The sequence below is a fragment of the Camellia sinensis genome, chromosome 10, assembly GCF_055761805.1.
Source record: "Camellia sinensis isolate YWXY chromosome 10, ASM5576180v1, whole genome shotgun sequence".
Classification (NCBI taxonomy): domain Eukaryota; kingdom Viridiplantae; phylum Streptophyta; class Magnoliopsida; order Ericales; family Theaceae; genus Camellia; species Camellia sinensis.
In genome coordinates this window covers 119173712-119193496 of record NC_138970.1, presented here as the reverse complement: position 1 = coordinate 119193496, position 19785 = coordinate 119173712, and the positions used below count along the sequence as shown (strand labels likewise).

The 19785-nt window shown below is 35.9% G+C and overlaps 1 long non-coding RNA gene and 1 pseudogene across 2 annotated transcripts; one reads left to right on the top strand and one right to left on the bottom strand.

Annotated features, from left to right (window-relative positions):
* Nucleotides 1-436: 436 nt before the first annotated feature.
* On the bottom strand, nucleotides 437-3948 carry LOC114290483 (receptor-like protein EIX2; annotated as a pseudogene). Its single transcript, XR_014343354.1, has 3 exons — nucleotides 3590-3948; nucleotides 1138-3473; nucleotides 437-992 (listed from the first exon to the last, which is right to left on the bottom strand). The product of XR_014343354.1 is annotated as a receptor-like protein EIX2 (transcript).
* Nucleotides 3949-16871: 12923 nt separating this feature from the next.
* Nucleotides 16872-17593, top strand: LOC145801710 (uncharacterized). The gene is made up of 2 exons (XR_014343353.1): nucleotides 16872-17209; nucleotides 17309-17593. It is a non-coding gene; the product is annotated as an uncharacterized LOC145801710 (long non-coding RNA).
* The last annotated feature ends 2192 nt before the right edge of the window (nucleotides 17594-19785 follow it).

The window sequence follows — 19785 nt, the reverse complement described above, 5'->3', positions numbered from 1 at the left end:
TTTTATATATATGAGAAGATGAGAAACAATACCATATTTTCAAAAAAGTTAGGGCACTCCACTGATCTACCACTTTTGTCACTATTACATTCGACTACCTCCAATACAAAATTTCACAGTAAGTTCACATTTTTGCACATCCGCCATGAATCTTCTACCACGAATCTTTTCAAACTTTATATAAGATGAAGCTTAGCTCAAGAGCCCTGATGCCATCCATCGAATTTGTATGTACGAGTGCTTTTATTTTTCATGGAGACCAACTTGAAACTTCACGCATCAATGCACATGAAATCTTTGTTTCAGGAACTAACTATTTTAGTTGGTTTTTTACAAAAAGACGTGTAAAAAAGTAGAGAGAAGATATGACTTTTTTGTAGTGACTTTTTGACTTTTTAAATATGTTTCCAAAGTTGCCTAATCAATAATAATAAAGTAGAAGATTATTCGGAACATTGCTTTTATTGCTATTGTATCAAGGCTCATCACATATATTAAGATATTATGCAATATAGCTTTAGAAACAACCATATTTCTTGCAACATGCATGTCAATATTTTCTCACATGTTAAGAGTTTCTTTCAAGCTCTATCGAATTTCCAATTAGACAACTCAAGTGATCCTGTCTTTCAATTTTCCAAGAAAATGAAAATAAGCATCTCTCCAATGTTTTTTGATTATCAAAGTGCCGCAGACTCCCCAAAAGCCCACAAAGAATCCCAGTACTATAGTGATGCACACCATTAGCTTTTCAAACTTGCCTTCATCATCTGTGTCTTCTTTATCCCGATTAGGAGGTTGATCACTGTTGTCAGTACAATTGGTTGTCAATGGAAACCCACAAAGTGCAAGATTACCCTCGTAAATTGATGGATCCACGAGGGTTTGGAATGGATTGTTTGTGGGGATTTTACCTGATAAGTTGTTATATGATAAATTCAAGTGATTCAAAAAAGTTAAGGATATCATGCTTGGTGGAATAGGCCCTGACGCTGTGTTTGGTTGGAGGATTTGAAGAAGGATTTGGAAAAGGAAAGGGAAAATTTGGTGAAATGTGAATAAAATACATGTACATTTTACCTAATACCTTTTTCCTTTCTCTTTCCAAATCCCTCCCCAAATCTCTCAACCAAACACAGCATGAAAGTTTATTCTTCGAGAAGTCAAGTGTTTCTAACTATTCCAAATTTCCAATCTTCCCTGGTATCTTTCCTCTCAAGTGATTCGTTGATAAGTTCAAGGTGCCCAATTTGAAAAGGCCGGTTAGTTCTTCAGGAATATTCCCAGACAAATTATTGTTGGATAGGTCAAGACTATTTACAAGGTAAAGGATGCTATCCTGATAGACTAGTATTCTTCCTTTTGCAACCACCTGCAAGTGCCCCTCGTATCACGGATTATCTAAATTAAGCTCAGTTTTCATACCACTCAAGTTACCAAAACAAGGTGGAATTATTCCAGATAGCTTATTTTGTGAAGGGTCCAATATGTGAAGTGATCAGAGGCCACATATTTGTAAAGGAATGTTTCCAATAAAGGAATTATTCCACAAACGGAGATTCAAGAGAGATGGCATGCTTTCTCCTATCCAAGACGGAATGTATCCAGATATTTGATTGTCACCAATATCGATGGCATCAATGGTTGTACAGTTCTTCAAGGAGGAAGGAACTTCCCCTGAAAGAATGTTACTAGAGAGAAACAAGAATGTGAGGAAATTTAAAGAACCTATTGAGTTTGGTATTGTACCGGATAGACTATTGTTTGACATATCAATGTAGTATAAGTTTGGCATATCATTCCAAAAGTCAGGAATTTCTCCAGATAGATAATTGTTTGGGATGGCTAGGTTTGTCAAAGCATTCGGATTACCTATGGATAAGGGAATGCTACCATTTAGAAAGTTTGTAGAGATATCTAAGTCTGTTAACTGGGGCATTACTTCACCAATTGGTCCACAGAACAAGTTATCCCTTAGATATAATGTGCTCACATTGGAAGACCAAAGTGGGAGAGGACCCTCAAAGCGGTTTGTACTAAGATCAACATTGGCAAAGTTGTTAAACCGTAATGAGTTAGGCACTCGTCCACTTAGGTTATTTTGAGATACGTCTAGATCAATGAGCTGCAAATCCAACTTCAAAAACCAATCTGGTATGGTGTCTGAAATTCTAGCATTGTTAAGAACCAAAGTGTTCAACTTACTTTGATTTCGAAGCCATGCTGGAAATTTGGGTCCCAACTGGCATGATCTGATGTTGATGCATGTGAGTTTGAAAGGAGGAATCCAATCAGAACTGATGATGAGAATCATTGAAATATTTGGTGATTTTTTATAAATTGAGAATTCCTTCAAGCTTGAGAGATTTGCAAAATGAGCTTCAGTGACAACACATTCCCATGAATTCTCAGAGACCTCCAATACAACTAATGATGAGAGCTGCCCAAGGTTTTGTGTGATGTTCCCCATCATTTGATTGTTGGAGAGGTATAATTCCTCCAGAGAAGATAAATTTCCGGTGGAGTTTGGAATTGAACCTTGGAACAAGTCATACTAGAGTATAAGATACCGCAAAATTTTCAGGTTTCCCAATGTATTAGGCAGGCTACCTGTCAGTTGGTTGTAGCCCAAGTCCAATGTCTCTAAGCTACTATCAGGGCATTCAGACAAACCATTGATGAATTCGGTTACCTCTCCTGTGATGTTGTTCAAAGAAAGTTTCAACATTTGCAAATTACAAAGCTTCCCTAGATTTCTTGACAATTGATCTCCAATGAAGTAATTTTGTGAGAGATCAAGATTTTGAAGGGAAGTTAGCTTTGTAAAGGAGTCCAAAAGCCCACCTTGGAGATTATTGGAGTTTAGATGAAGTTGGGCAAGGGTACTAACATTGAACAACCAATGGGGTATTGTGGAGTTGAAGCCATTGTTGGAGAGGTCAAGCACTGAAAGAGACGTAAAATTAACTGAGGGAAGAGAAGGCGGAAGATTGAGAAGTGCACACTGAGGCATGTGCAATTCTAAAAGCGAAGGAAGCATGTTAACCGTTTGAAGCCAATAGGATGCAGCCTTGCTAAGGTCCACACTTCCCAAATTAAGGTATTTTAGAGAAGAAAGACTGGATATCCATCTCAAATCATTTACATTTGAATCACTGAAGTAAAAGCTCAGATCAAGATAAAGTAAGCTTGAAAGGTTTCCGAGATTTGGCGTGATTGTTCCACCAAAAGATGCACTAGAGAGATCAAGATACCTTAACTTCGTGAGAGATCCAAAGAAACTAGGAATTTGGATCCCTCCAAAGTCATTCATGCTAAGGTCTAAGTAACTAAAATATTTCAAGTCGAGCAAAGAAGGATTGATCTCACATCCCAGTTTGTGGAGATTAGAATTATCCGGAAATGGGTTGCGAAGGTTGAGCTTGTTGACATTTCCACTTTTGTCGTTGCAGGTCACTCCGCTCCATGTACAATAATTTGAAAAATGTTTGGTAGCCCGAATTTGTGTAGCCCGAATGCTCGAATGTGTCAAAACGACGTCGTTTTGTGACATTCGAGCCATAAAATTTCGGGCCACCTAGCATTGTTGCAATAATTTTCTCCTACCCAGGAAGAGAGCTGGCCGGAGGGATCTGTGAGACTGTCTTTGAACTTGATAAGTGCTTTCTTCTCAATTTCTATGCAGGAGCCGAGTTTAATGGTTTCAAGAAACAATAATCCGGACAAGAGAATGAGAAAGAGAAGTTGAAGGGAGTCAATTCCCATAGCCATGTCTTTTTTGGTTTTTTGTTTTCTTGCTTTTTAATCGACAAACCATACTGCTTATGAAGATTAGTTGGAAACATGTAATGGAGTCAAATTTCTGTGGGTTGGCCCTTGAGGACTCGTAATTTATGATAAATAAATTGGGGTGTTTGGGAAACCAAGATTGAGGCTAGCCTCAAATATTAAAAAAGTCAAATGGTCTCAAATATTTTAAGCTAATAATTTATGTTGAAAAAATAAAAACAAAAAACATCATTTCGGCAGTGGGGCAGCTACACGGTCACGTTGACAATGTAGCAAAGTGTAGTTGACAGCTTATTGCCTAAGATAGTAAAAGACGATTTTGTCTATTTACACCAATTTTGAAAAATGTAAGATTAGGGATAAATTTGTCATTTTAACTTCAAATATCATTTTAATACATTTTTTAATACAACAATTCAAATAAAAATCCATCCCATTTTTTCAAATACAAAAATTAAAATAACCTATTAAAATAATCAAAAAGCCAAAAAACCTTTATGCTGTGTTTGGTTGGAGTTTTTGAGGTGGGATTTGGAAAAGGAATGAGAAATGTAATCCTATTTATGTTTGGTTATAATAAAAAATATATGGGAAAAGAAAGGGGGTGAGAAATAAATAAAGAAATAGGATACCTTTTAGGACATCAATTCTATTTTATAACCAACACAACCAAACATAGTTGGGATTTGGAATTCTATTAATTCTTTCTCCTTTTCCTTTCATTTCCATTTCCCTTTCCATTTCTCTTCCCAAATCCCCCAACCAAACACAGCGTTAAAATAGTCACTTTTCAAACACCCACAATAAATACTAAATAAAATAATCTGAAAGCTGAGGGAATATTTTTAACTTCTGGAATCTAATTATCAATTTTGAAGTTGAGGATTAACACACTTTTTTTTTTTTTGGTCAATAAATAGGAGAGGGATTAATACACCTACCCAAGTAGCATTTCATAGAATAGTGCAAGAGAAGAAGAGAAAGTGGTTTTGATTTTGTTCACCAATTAAACTCCTCAAACACCCACTATGTGTTCTTAGAATATGGAGTGAATACTAGATTCACATTTACTAGTCAACAATTAGGACCCCAAGGAAGGGTAGAGCTCAACCTTATTAGTCAATCCTGCACTGCATGGGTCACATGTTCCCACAACTGTATTAGTTATGTTATGAGTCCTGTTTGGGTCGAAAATATCAAATAACAAAGAGCTTTGTATGAAACAAATTATACCCAATTTTAGAAATTCCAAGAACTATGGACAAAATCTCAAACCATATCAATACCTATAACAATAAGGCCAAGAAAGAAGTTAAATCAGACAAGATTTGTATTCAATATAAATTTTTGAAGGAAAAAAAAAAAACAAATTCCTCAATAAAAACCAATTCGAACAAGTTATTCCAAAGTAGAAGTTAATTCAAATTCTTTAGGTATCCAAATGAATTGGGCAAATTGCAGGTCAATAAAACCATCCATGAATTCAGCTACCTCTGCACTGACTTCATTGATAGAAAGCTTTAATGTCTGCAAATGGCAGAGCTTTCCCAGCCTTCTAGACAACTCACCATGGAGATTGTTGGAGTTGAGATCAAGTTGGGCAATTTAAAAAAAAAAAAAAAAAGGTTAAAAAAAAAAATTTCATATAAAAATATCAAATCATCTCAAATTCTCAAATTCTAAAATTATTTTCAAAATATATAATAAAATAAATTATAAAAATTTCTAAACTCTCTTTCCAAAATATTTTTTGAAAACTTATCTCCCAAAATCAAACCAAACAAGGCCTTAAATTTTTTTAAGCTTTTATTTTAGTAGAAAAACCAATAAAAAAGTCCCTTCCCAAACTAATCTTTGGTAATATCCATCACACACTACCGCTTAAGTTCAAATTGACTTGCCAAGGCTCTTGTAGCAAGTTGACGTGTAACTGCACTTTAAGGTGCAATAAGGAAGGGATTCAGGTTGGTAGAGCAATGACGACCTTTTAAATAATACATTAACTTTTCTAATAAACTAACAAATCTAACTATATTGAAAAAAAAAAAAAAATCAAATTGCCTTTTTCATTGATCCCAAAGTCATTGAAAGACTTTTGCTTCAAAGATTGGTGCAGAAAATTATGGATGACAACACAGATTTTGAATTCTCAACCAAATGTCATATTCTGGTTACTGTACAAGTTGCTCCACGTTAGTCCCTGAAAAAGATACTGATGGGAAAGCCATGCATCCTGATTAATAACTTTAGGATAATTATAAATCATCAAAATATTTCAGGTATCATGTTAAATCTTATTGTTTATTAGTGTGGATTCCATATATATATATATGACTTTTACTTTATTTATTTTTATCAGTACATATGCCTTTTATTGCATTAATATATTTTATTGTATCAAATATTGTATCAAATGGTTGCGAAAAACCCTAGTTCCAATATAAAATCCCCAATTTAAACCATCAATCAAATAACAAATATTGAACCATAAATTGAAAATTTGACACTAATTCCAAAATAATTGCACAAAAGTGATAAATATTATAGAAATTAAACCTTAAATCCACTAAAACATACCTTATGATGATTGCCGAAGGAGGTAGATGACGATAGACGAAGATGGAGTGGATTTAAACATATCCATTATTTTTAAATAATTCACCACTTCAATTATAATATTGTAAACGAAATAAATGGAATGGACTGAAATGATCATTCATTAGTTTTCTTCACAATGATGAGTGATAATTTTATATGTAATATATTTTTTATTATTTTTTTTTATGAACCTAATATGAGAATGAATACTATGATGTAATGATTATTCAAACCATTTCATGTCAATTAGAGGTGTACATGGATAGACTTGGTTCAGTTTCAGAGTAAACTAAGAACCGGACTGGTTTTTACGATTCAAAAAAAAAAAAAAAATTAGAATCATAACTAAACTGTTAAACTCATGAAATCAGACCAGAACTGAATCGTAGAAACTGGTTTGGCTAGGTTTGATTTTACGATTCTAGAAATTTTATATAACACTAAATATAATATATATTTTATATTAGTAAACAAATTAATAATAATTAATTTGATTAAATTGGTTAGAATTTATAAATTTTACAATAAAGATTAGTATTTTTAGGTATTAAATAATAATAATAATAATAAGCAAATATATCACGGTCTGATTCAATTTAAAATCATAACTAAGGCCAAGTTTGGCTACAAAGAAAAAAGTGCACTTATTTCATCTTTTTATCTTTTTTGGGTCACATCAATCAATATCTCCTCTCTACTTTTTTTACACATAATACAAAAAAAGTCAAAAAGTGCACTTATTTAGTCTTTTCCAAACTAGGCCTAAAATTTTAAAACCAAAAACTGAATCGATTTGAAAGGTTTCACATTTTCAGAATCAGAATCAAAACTGAAACTAACTAACAAAAATCAGGCTAAACCTACGATTTGGATCAGACTAGTCAAATTTACCGGCTCCACTGATTTGTTTTGAACACCCCTAAAGTCAATGAACAAAACATTTTTTTTTTGGGGGGTGGGGTGGGGTTGAATAATGAACCAAACAAACGTAAAATTATTTAGTTTTAAACAGAATGCAAAGCGCAAAGCAGCCACCTCTCCCTCTATTACCCTAGGGCCGGCCTTGTCTCAGCCATCCCTCCTTTCCTGTTATAGTTTAAAATATGGGAAAATCTGAAGAATTGTAGTTGCACATTCGCAACCTTTTTTTTCCACAAGAAATATATAATCAACCCTGAAGGGAATAGACTGTCTGCACTGGAGGCCACTGTCCGGATTTGTAGAGGCTGATCATGGTTTTTTTTGTTGGGGGTACATTTTGGGCAGGCTCAACCTGAGCAATTCGAGCCCAGTTTGATTTTTTTTCGAATTGGATAAAATATTTTTAAATTCGGTACGGACTTGAGCAAAAATTCAGCAGCCCGAATTAAATTTGGGCGGGCTTGGATAAAGACGTCAAACAACCCGAGCAATCCGAAACCCGAATTATACATATATAGATATATAAAAATATTAAATATACATATATATTATTAACCATTACATGATATTAAAGTAATTTATATTATTGAATCATATTGAATATCTATTATATATAAATAACATAAAATCTTACTTCTTTTTTTTTTTTTTATATTTTCACTTATAAATTGTAAGGATTACCATAGTGACATATCTCTTACATTATATAAATTATTTGTTTTGATGGTATTAATGATTTTCTATTTAAAAAAAATTTGTAAATAAAGTCAAATTTTAATAATTTAATAATGTAGCTGCAAAAAAAAAAAAAAAAATTGAAATTCATTTACAATTCGGGCAACTCAGGCAATTTGGGTTTAATTCGGGTCGGGCTTGGGCAGACAACCTCGGGTTACAATTCGGGCTTGGGCAGGTCTCAGCACAACTTGGGCTGGACTTGGACAACCTCCCAACCCAACCGAACCCACTCGAGTTGCACCCCTAGTTTTTGTTTTAATGATATAAATCGTCTATTTTATAAAATTTTCGTATATGTTAATTTTGAAAATAATTATATTGATCTGATAATCATTTTAATTTATCTTGTTTGTCTCTAAAAAATGAATGACAAGTGTGATTTTTAAAATAGATCATTATTGTTTTTATAACTTTAGGAAATTAAGTACATGCATAGCAGAAATAAACAGATTCAAACATATCTTTTACGCTCAAACCAAATTCAAGGATCATGTGGGTGAATCACGCGTTGCCATTAATGAACTTGAACAATTTTCAGCATTGGAGTCGAACTACTAAAGAACTACCCACACTGTTTACAATACAAAGGTATTGTTCTGTGTTTTCATGGAGAGACATGTGAGTTACTGACAATGAATACACAACAAAGTTGTAATACTGGATGATCTTTTTTTTGTCCTCATGCCATTTAGTTTAGGATTGATTACTTTTCCAGTAATGTTTCTTAAGGCTGAATTGTAACGACCCAACCCCCGCCCCACGGGATTAAAGACGTAACCGGCCAGTAATTCGTGATTACCCAAGGCCTGCTTAACAGTAAATAGTAAGGGGTTGGCGGAAGCCAATAAAATCACAATACATCGTCTAATGAGCTATGAACTAAAATGAATAAACAAACTTTTAGATGCATCACTTTAAAATTATCCCATACCATGTCACATCATATACATGTACCAAAACATACACATTATCCAAAAAGAGCATAAAACCAAAAGCTCTTAGCTATAAGTCACTTGATCACTTTACAAAAGGGTGAATTCATAATCACCCAAAAGCCTTAGAGTTAGACCCAAAAGGAACCTCGAAGGGAAACACAATGGTTGGCTTGACAACTAGAAGGTAAGTTGACGCCCATAACTCCTCTTTTGAGCTGGATTACCTACACGACAGATATAAATCGTGAGCTAAAGCCCAGTGAATAACAATGTGTAAAGAGATTAAGAACAATATCCATTTCAATATGTGAGTCAAGTCACGTAGTAGTAACATGTTTGTTAAGGCATAACAGTCATAAGGATCAATGTGTAATTATAGTGGTCTTGCATTCATAATCAAATATCTCATACATATTGGGCCACGGAATTATTACCCCCAGGTGTGGGCTACGTAAATATAGGCCACGCTATTGTTACCCCCAGGTAAGGGCCCTGTGAACATAGACCACGGTATTGTTACCCCCGGGGTAAGGGCCACATGAATAGGACCACGATATTCTTACTCCCGGGTACGGGCCAAATGAATATTTGGCACAGAGTAGGTTCACGCATTCGGTAAATCATATTGCTGTTGAACAGACTTTAACAATACCAATAACAATCTAAAAGAATTATAACTCAAGCATAGCTTTACTATATTGTCACTCACCATTGGTTTCGTGTAACACTTGGCTAGAATGCGACGTCTGACCTACATAGGCACATGAAGGCATAATGGTTCAATACACAGATCTTCAATTAGTCATTACTTATCCATTACTTAATTGTTACTGGTTATGTAACCCGATCCCTTTCATTCTTTCATTTCCTCCTTTATTCACCCCATGTACATGCACATGCACATGCACATGAAAATAGTTAAAAACCATGCAATTGGAGGTCCGGAAAGTAGAGAAAACAGAAGAGAAAATCAAACCGAGCTGGCCTTGTTGGCCGCACGTGCAGTGGCCCCAGCCGCACGAGCGGGTGAACTTTAGAATGCAAAGTTGGCCAAAACAAGGTTGGTCGCTCGTGCGGTGACTTGGTGCGCTCGAGCGGTCTGGGTGAAAAATCAATTCGAATTTCTGCTGAAAATGGAGTTTTTCCCCCTTTCAAAACCCAATCTCATTTTACACAAAAGAAGGCTCAAAACACTTCAAAACCAAAGGAATTGATTACTTCCAACTTCAAACAAGTAAGCAAGGCTCAAGCCTCAAAGAAGGCCACAAAATCATGAACCTTAGATATATACAATTTTCAATGTATGCAAACTTGAATGTCAAAGTGAAAACTCTTGCAATTTACTCTTCAAATCCTAAATTTCATGCAAGATGTAAGTGATGATGCCATGTATTACAAGGATAAGAGTTGACTACTTTCATTTCTTCACTTTAGGGTTCCTATCATCACTTTACATTACCCAACTTCTCAATTCATCTAAATTTCTATGATTCCATGGGCAAACAACTTCAATTCTTGAAATTAGAGGAAACTTTCTTACCTTACATGGATGAATTAGTGAAGATTTGGATAAAGCTCTTCTACTTCTCTTCTTCCTTTACCTTTCTTCTACTCCTAGGGCTCTCTCTCAAGTTGTCTCTACACCAACCACTATCTCTTCCTATTTACCTCTTTTGTTGACTTGAGTTATTGAGTCAATGAACTAGTCCCAATTATCTTTGGTTAAATTTTAAACTTAAACTAATTCAATCTAATTCACTTAATTAGGTCACTCTTATTCGAGCCTCATTAACTTAACCCAAACTTAATCTTGCTAAGGTGAATTAGGCTCTAACCACCTAGCTCAACATTTAACTGTTAACCTTCTAATTTTCATACTGGACTTTTGATTTAGCAAATCAGATAGATCTTTTCACACAATACCATATTTGTTACTCAAAACATACATCAAACACTTCATGGCACATAATTTTTATACATTTAGCAGATAATTCACATAAAGGCACATAATTAAAGTAACCTCTACTTTAGCTGGAAATCACGAAAGCGGGTGTTACATTTTCCCTCCCTTATGATGTTTGGTCTTTCAAGCTTAAATACCTTCATCCGTGAAGAATGTAGGGTCTAATGGAAAGAGATCTGGGTATCCTTGCTTCATGTCATCTTTCCTTTCCCAAGTTGCATACATGCCACCGTGATTTTGCCAATCCATTTTCACTAATGGTATTTCCTTGTTTCTCAACTTCTTGATCCGATGGTTAACAATTTGAATGGGTCTTTCTTCATTTGTATAATCGTCATTCAAAAGGACGTGAGTTAGCTCAATCACAAGAAAAGGATCTCGAAGATAATCATGTAACATAGACACGTGAAACACGTTACGCATATGCTCCATACTTGGAGGAAGTGCCACTTGATACGCTACCAGGTTAATCTTCTCAATGATTTCATATGGCCCAATGTACCGGGCTCCAAAACGAGTTTGCCTTTTTATCGGTGTCACTTTTATGAAAACATGGTCGCCCACTTCATATTCTTTATCCCGTTTACAAACATCCGTATAGTTTTTCTGCCGGCTCTGTGCTGTCTTTAACCATTGATGAATCAACTTCATTTTTTTCTTTGTCTCTTGCACAATTTCGGGCCCCAACAAAGGTCTATCTCCAACCTCAGTCCAACAAATCGGTGACTGACATTTTCTGCCATATAAAGCCTCGTAAGGCGCCATGCTAATTCTTGAGTGAAAACTATTGTTGTAAGCAAATTCAGTTAGAGGCAAATGAGTCTCCCAATTTCCTTGGAAATCTGACACACATATGTAACATATCCTCCAACGTTTGTATTTTCAGATTGCCCATCTATCTGTGGATGATATGCATTACTCAGTCGTAATTCAGTTCCTAGTGCCTTTTGCAAGCTTTTCCAAAATTTCGAATTAAATTTCGAATCCCTATCAGAAACAATAGACACAGGAACTCCGTGTAATCTCACAATTTCATTAATATAGATTGTGGCTAGTTTATCCGCATTATAAAATGTCTTCACAGGTAAGAAATGAGCAGATTTGGTTAAACGGTCAACAATAACCCAAATTGAGTCCATATCTCGAGTAGAGCGAGGTAGTCCAACAATAAAGTCCATAGTGATGTACTCTCATTTCCACTATGGTATTGGAAGTGGCTGGAGTAGTCCGCGGGTCGTTGATGTTTGGCTTTGGCTTGTTGGCATTGTAAACACTTTGACACAAATTCGGCAATGTCCTTCTTCATTCCCGGCCACCAAAAATTGAGCTTCAAGTCTTGATACATTTTCGTATTCCTCGGATGAATGGAAAATTTTGAACTGTAGGCTTCTTGCATAAGTTGTCTTTTCAAGTTAACATCATTGGGTACACACAACCTCCCTTGAAATTTTAGTACTCCGCTTTCAAAAATGAAACTCGGTCTTGGTTTAGCTTCTCTTTCATCAAGTACTTTCTTTAGGAATTCATCTCGTTGCTCTCTCATTAATCTCTTCAATGAGTACCGGTTGTGCAGTAATAGCAGCTAAAGTCCCGCCTTGTTCTCGTAAAACAATTTCAACTCCAAGTCTTTTTAACTCTTGGAACAATTCTCTTTGTCTGATGAGTAAACAAGCTAAATTCCCTATTGATTTCCGGCTGAGGGCATCGGCAACAGTATTTGCTTTTCCCGACTGGTACAAGATTTGTAAATCATAATCTTTAATTAATTCCAACCATTGCCGTTGTCTCATATTTAATTCTTTTTAGGTGAAGAAGTACTTGAGACTCTTGTGATCTGTATAAACTTCACATGTTGTCCCATATAGGTAATGACACCAAATCTTTAATGCAAATACTACTGCGGCAAGTTTCAAATCATGAGTCGGGTAATTCTTTTCATGTGGCCTCAGTTGGTAGGAAGCATATGCAATTACCTTTCCATTCTACATCAACACACATCCTAAACCTTTATAAGACATATCGCTAAAATTAGTAAAACCATCTGTACCTGAGGGTAAAGTGAGAATTGGAGCAGTCACAAGCCAAGTCTTTAATTCTTGAAAAGCTGATTCTCTCATATCAGTCCAATCAAATGGTACCCTTTTCTGTGTCAATTGAGTAAGTGGTAAGGCAATTTTGGAAATTTTTTTTACAAATCTGCAATAATATCCAGCCAAACCCAAGAAACTCCGGACTTCGGTGACATTGGTTGGTCTGGGCCAATTGACAACTGCTTCTATGTTTTGCGGATCAACTAAAATGCCATCTTTAGTGATTACATGCCCCAAAAATGTCACACTATCGAGCCAAAACTCACACTTAGACAATTTAGCATACAATTTCTTCTCCCTTAAAGTTTGTAAAACTAGACTCAAGTGACGTTCATGTTCCTCTTGACTTTTAGAATAAATCAATATGTTGTCTATGAAAACAACAACAAATTCATCTAAGAACGGCTTAAAGACTCTATTCATTAGATCCATAAATGCAGCAGGCGCATTGGTTACTTCGAAGGGCATAACAAGAAATTTATAATGGTCGTACCTTGTCCAGAAAGCAGTCTTTTCTACATCTTCCGCCTTAACTTTCAATTGGTGATATCCGGATCGAAGATCAATTTTGGAGAAGACTTGCGCCCCTTGTAATTGGTCAAATAGATCGCAATACAGGGTAATGGATATTTGTTATTCACGGTCACCTTGTTTAATTCACGGTAATCAATGCAGAGTCTCAATGAGCCATCCTTCTTTTTCACAAATAAGACTGGAGCACCCCAGGGTGAGGTACTAGGCCTAATAAATTTCTTATCTACCTACTCTTGCAACTGAATTTTCAACTCCTTCAATTCAGTGGTCGACATATAGTACAGAGTTTTGGAAACCGGCTGCGTACCCGGTACATCTCTATAGTGAGCTCTATTTCTCTATCAATTAAATCCCTTGGCAATTCATCGAGAAATACATCTGGGAAATCTCGGACTATAGGAATACTGTCTATATTTTGTTTCTCAATAATAGACGTATGCAATACACAACACAAATATCCCCTACAACCTTTTCTTATTAGTTTGCATGCCTTCATAAATGAAATCAAATACAGGGGTGGCACAACCCTGACACCGTTAAAAGTAAATTCAGGCAAACCAGGTGGGCGAAAAACAACTTGCTTAGTTACACAGTCAATCGTCGCATGATATTTTGATAGCCAATCCATCTCTAAAATTACATCGAAATGATCAATATTTAGGGGCAACAAATCAACATATAAATGCATATCCCCAACAACAATATCACATGCAGGGTATATATAGGCACACATCATAGATCCTCCAGCTGGAGATGATATAGCTAACAAGAAATTCATCAGTTCCGAGGGTCTAGCTAATTTGAGAGAAAAAACTGATGAAACAAATGAATGCGTAGACCCCGAGTCAATCAAAACATAGGCATTCTGGGCACAGATAGAGAGTATACCTGACACTATTGTCTCTGTATGCTGGACATCTCCTGGTACAAGAGCAAAAACCCGACCTTGCCTTAATGTTTCTTTTCCTGTCACAGCTTTAGAAGTTGATTTCGGTGCAGAGACAGATGCTGTCAAGCTTGTTTGCGCCATGGGATAAGAGAGGATAGTCTTCAACCATGTGGCCTGCTTTGCCACACTGAAAACAAGCCCCGAAAAGTTTATAGCACACCCCTTTGTGCCTTCTTCCACATTCAGGGCATGGTGGTATATAATTACTTCCTTGATTGGAACTCGTTGTTGACCCTGTATTCTACTTCTTAGTCTAGAAATTATTCCGGCCCTTTTTAAAATTGACCCCTTGTCTTTTTCCCATTCACTCCGTCACCGGTGCCTTAGCTTGCTTCAGTGCCACGATATTGGTCTCGGCCATGAGAGCGCAATTAAGAACATCTACATACTTTCTTAGATGAAGAACATTTACTCTGTCTAGCACTTCCACATCAAGTCCACCTTCAAACTTGCGAGCCTTCTTATAATCCGTGTCCATCATATGTGGTGCATACCGAGCAAGTTCCGTGAATTTCGCCTCATACTCAGCCACGGACATGGTACCCTTATTCAACTGCTCAAACTCCGATACTTTACTGTCGCAGACATATTGGGGGAAATATTTTTCATAAAACACCTCCTTGAATTGAGCCCACGTCACAGAATTGTTTCTCTCTCGGACTAGCATCTACCACCGTCTTGCTTCCTCTTGAAGAGTGAAAGTGGCTAATAAAACTTTTTGTACCTCTGAATAAGGGAAAACCTCAAACAACTTTTCTATTTCTAGGACCCAAGCCTCGGCTTTCAACAGATCAAGACTTCCTTGGAAGGTTGGTGGTTTCAATTTATTAAACTTCTGTGTTAAGGCTATGATGTCATCATTGTTAATCGGTTCTGGTTGCACTGGAAGTGGAGAAGGAGGTGGAGCCTGCTTTTTTTGCCTCAAAGATTCAACCAATATTTCTACCATCATTTCTAGTCTGTCTATTCTGGCACCCGACGACTCTAAATCATCTACAGTTCTTGCATCCATTTGGCTATATTAAACAAGAAATAATAAACATAGGTAAGAGCATCTCCAATGGTGTGCCGTTGGAGCTGCTATTGCCAAATTATGGCAGCAGTGGATAGAAAGGCAGCTCAAATGGCAACTTTTAGCAGCTGCCATCTTTGGCAAATGTCAAAACCTGTGTCAAATATGGCACAAGCTTTGGCAGCTGCCAAAGCTGCCAAGTCACCTTCAACCAACCTCCTCCTTCCCTCCCTCCCTTTTTCATCATCCTTTCCAAACACAGTTCAATATTCATACTACACTACACAGTTTTATCATCCTTTCCAAACAATTTCATAATTTTAAAATTCACCATCCCTTTGTCATCATACCACACAGTTTCATAATTTTAAAATTCATCATCCCTTTTTCATCATACTACACAGTTTCATAATTTTAAAAAAATTCACCAATTTGAAGTAGTTTCCAAACAATTTATTTCATCAACACAGAAAATTAATTAAAATCAATTTCATCAATTTCACCAACAATTTCACAAATCAAAACCAATTTCATCATTTTCAACAATCAATTTCACCATCAATTTCACAGACAATTAAAAAAAAATACAGAAAATCAAAACAGTGAGAAAAAAAAAAACCTGAATCTTCTTTGCTCTTCGGATGATCTGGGTTGTAGGAGAGAGAGAGAGAAAGGGATGATGAATTTTGCATCTCCTTCTGTAATGAGAACACCTACCACCGAAAACCCACCAACAAAAAAATTAAGAACAAAACAAAAACAACTTTAAATCACAAAAACAAGCAGAAAAATAGATCAAATCCAAAGACTAATTACCCAAATTCTTCAGAACCAAGGTCGATCATATTCAGAGACTCCTCTTTAACCAACGAGTCTGAGACAAAGATCTGGGTTGTAGGAGAGAGAGAGAGAGAGAGAGAGAGAGAGAGAGAGAGATGAGTGAGATCAAGAGAGGGGTGGGGGGTAGATAGAGACGGAAAACAGAGATTGTAGTGTCTATCTTGATGATAAAGAGAGGAAGATGATTATAGAGAGAAGTGAGAGGGAGAGGGAGTGAAAGACAGAGTTGAGAGTGAGAGTGAGATGTAAAAGGTTGGATCATTCTGGATATCCATCTCATCCGTTGGTGGTGATTTACGTGGATGGTGGTGATTTACCTTGGGAAGGAAAAAGAGCCGTTGTGCTCCTCTGGCTTGAAAAAAAAAATAAAATAAAAAAATAAAATAAAAAATAAAAAATTAACGGTAATATTTTATTTTCTAAACGGTCATATTTTACATTTTTATAAATAGAAGCCTCAATCTTACTTTCATTCACAACACATTTCTTTTCTCATCTCTTTTTTCCCAAACGGTCATATTTTAATTTTTTCGGCCAATCACTATGGAAGGTTCATCAAAAACAAAGAGAGGAAAATCATTCACTACTGAAGAAGATATGGCAATTTGTAGAGCTTGGTGTCATATTACTGAAGACCCAATTATTGGAAATTCGCAATCGCATTCTCATTTTTGGGGAAGAATTTTTGAAAATTATTGTTTATTGCAGAATGATCACTCAAGAACACAAGTGTCTATCTCATCTCGATGGTGTGTAATCATGAAATGTTGCAACAAATTTCGTGGGTGTATAGCGCAAGTCGAAAATCTACATCCAAGTGGGGCGTCACAAGTTGATATAGTAAGATTTCATTTCCATTTATTATATTAGTTTTTTTTTAATTATTTTGTCTTACATAAAAATTAACTAATTAATTAATTTAATATTTTATTGATATAGATGCTTCAAGCAAAACTGTTATACCATCAAGATGAAAACAAACATTTTCTTTTTGAACATTGTTGGCCAATCTTGCAAAACAATATCAGGTGGCAAGATGTAACTCCTACGAACACGGTGAAGTCAAGAATACATACACCGTTTTCCCCTAATTCAGCCCCCGATTCTCCTATGGATAACTGCATTTCTCTTGAAGATGACACCAGTCCAAGTGTTGGTAACAATCCAACTGTTGGTGAGGGCAGTGTTTCTGCAAAAGGTAAAAGGCCTATGGGTAGGAAATCTGCAAAAGAATTATTTCGGAAAAATCAAGTCGCTCAAGCTGAAGTTCAAAAAATGAGCACACAATTGGACACATTCAACGAATACCTTGCTGAGAAGGAAAAGAAAAAAGATGAAAGAGAAGAAAAAAGGATTCAAGCACTACAGGAAATGAAAGAACTTGAGATCGAAAAAGAAGAACATGAGATAATGACTACGGACATTTCTCTTTTGGACCCTCAGACAAAAGCATATTACACAATGCGAAAAAATGAGATTTTCGCCAAGTGGTCTTCAAATGTCAGTAGCCCAAATTACTACTTCCCCATGCCTCCTGATGAATAATTACAGGATAATTGGTGATTGTTTATTTTTTAATTTAGTAATGTCATTTAATTTGTAATTTTTAATTTTTAATTTGGATGGTTGGTTGTTGGTGGGTAATTGGTGATTGTTTATTTTTCATGTGTAGTTAAAAAAAACATTAAATATGTAGTGATATGTTTTTTTTCCAATTTTTCATTTTTTTTTAATTTTTTATATTTGTCTAGTTGGGAATAATATAAATATATAATTTTTGTAACAAACAGGTAAAAAAATGTCACAAAAGACAAAAAATAAATAAAAATAAAATCACAAAAAACCTATATCCAAACAACACCTACAAACTTGGAGGGAAAGTTGGTTGAGATTTGTCAAAAATAGCAAATGACCATTGGAGCACCATTGCTATAATTTGACAAAATAACACTATTCATTGCCAAATTATAGCAATAGCAATAGCAAAATAGCAACAACCATTGGAGATGCTCTAAGATAGTCCTCATAGTCATATCATTTATGCCATTATCAAGTCCACACACACTCACACATGCAATACAATGTCCTAATTCTTTTTCTAAGACATCCTATAGCTCATTTGGACGCATGTGTGCAATAGAACTCGTGCTCTGATACCACTCTATCACGACCCAACCCCCGACACACGGGATTAGAGACGTAACCGGCCAGTAATCCGTGATTACTCAAGGCTTGCTTAACAATAAATAGTAAGGAGCTATCAAAAGCCAATAAAACTACAATACATTGTCTAATGAGCTGTGAACTAAAATGAATAAAAAAGCTTTTATATGCATCACTTTAAAAGTATCCCATACCATGTCACATCATATACATATACCAAAACATACACATTATCCAAAAAGAGCATAAAACCAAAAGCTCTTAACTGTAAGTCACTTGATCACTTTACAAAATGGTGAATTCATAATCACCCAAAAGCCTTAGAGTTAGACCCAAAAGGAACCTCGAAGGGAAACACAGCGGTTGGCTTGACAACTAGAAGGTAAGTTGACGCCCATAACTCCTCTTTTGAGCAGGATTACCTACATGACAGATATAAATCGTGAGCCAAAGCCCAGTGAATAACAATGTGTAAAGAGATTAAGAACAATATCCATTTCAATATGTGAGTCAAGTCACGTAGTAGTAACATGTTTGTTAAGGCATAGCAGTCATAAGGATCAATGTGTAATTATAGTGGTCTTGCATTCATAATCAAATATCTCATACATATTGGGTCACGGCATTATTACCCCCAGGCGTGGGCCACGTAAATATAGGCCACGCTATTGTTATCCCCAGGTAAGGGCCATATGAACATATACCACAGTATTATTACCCTCGGGGTAAGGGCCACATGAATAGGACCACGGTATTCTTACCCCCGGGTACGGGCCATATGAATATTTGGCACAGAGTAGGTTCACGCATTCGGTAAATCATATTGCTGTTGAACAGACTTTAACAATACCAATAACAATCTAAAAGAATTATAACTCAAGCATAACTTTACTATATTGTCACTCACCATTGGTTTCGTGTAACACTTGGCTAGAATGCGACGTCTGACCTACATAGGCACATGAAGGCATAATGGTTCAATACACAGATCTTCAATTAGTCATTACTTATCCATTACTTAACTGTTACTGGTTATGTAACCCGATCCCTTTCATTCTTTCATTTCCTCCTATATTCACCCCATGTACATGCACATGCACGTGCACATGAAAATAGTTAAAAACCATGCAATTGGAGGTCCGAAAAGTAGAGAAAACAGAAGAGAAAATCAAACCGAGCTGGCCTTGTTGGCCGCACGTGCGGTGGCCCTAGCTGCACGTGCGGTGGCCTTGGCCGTACGAGTGAGCGAACTT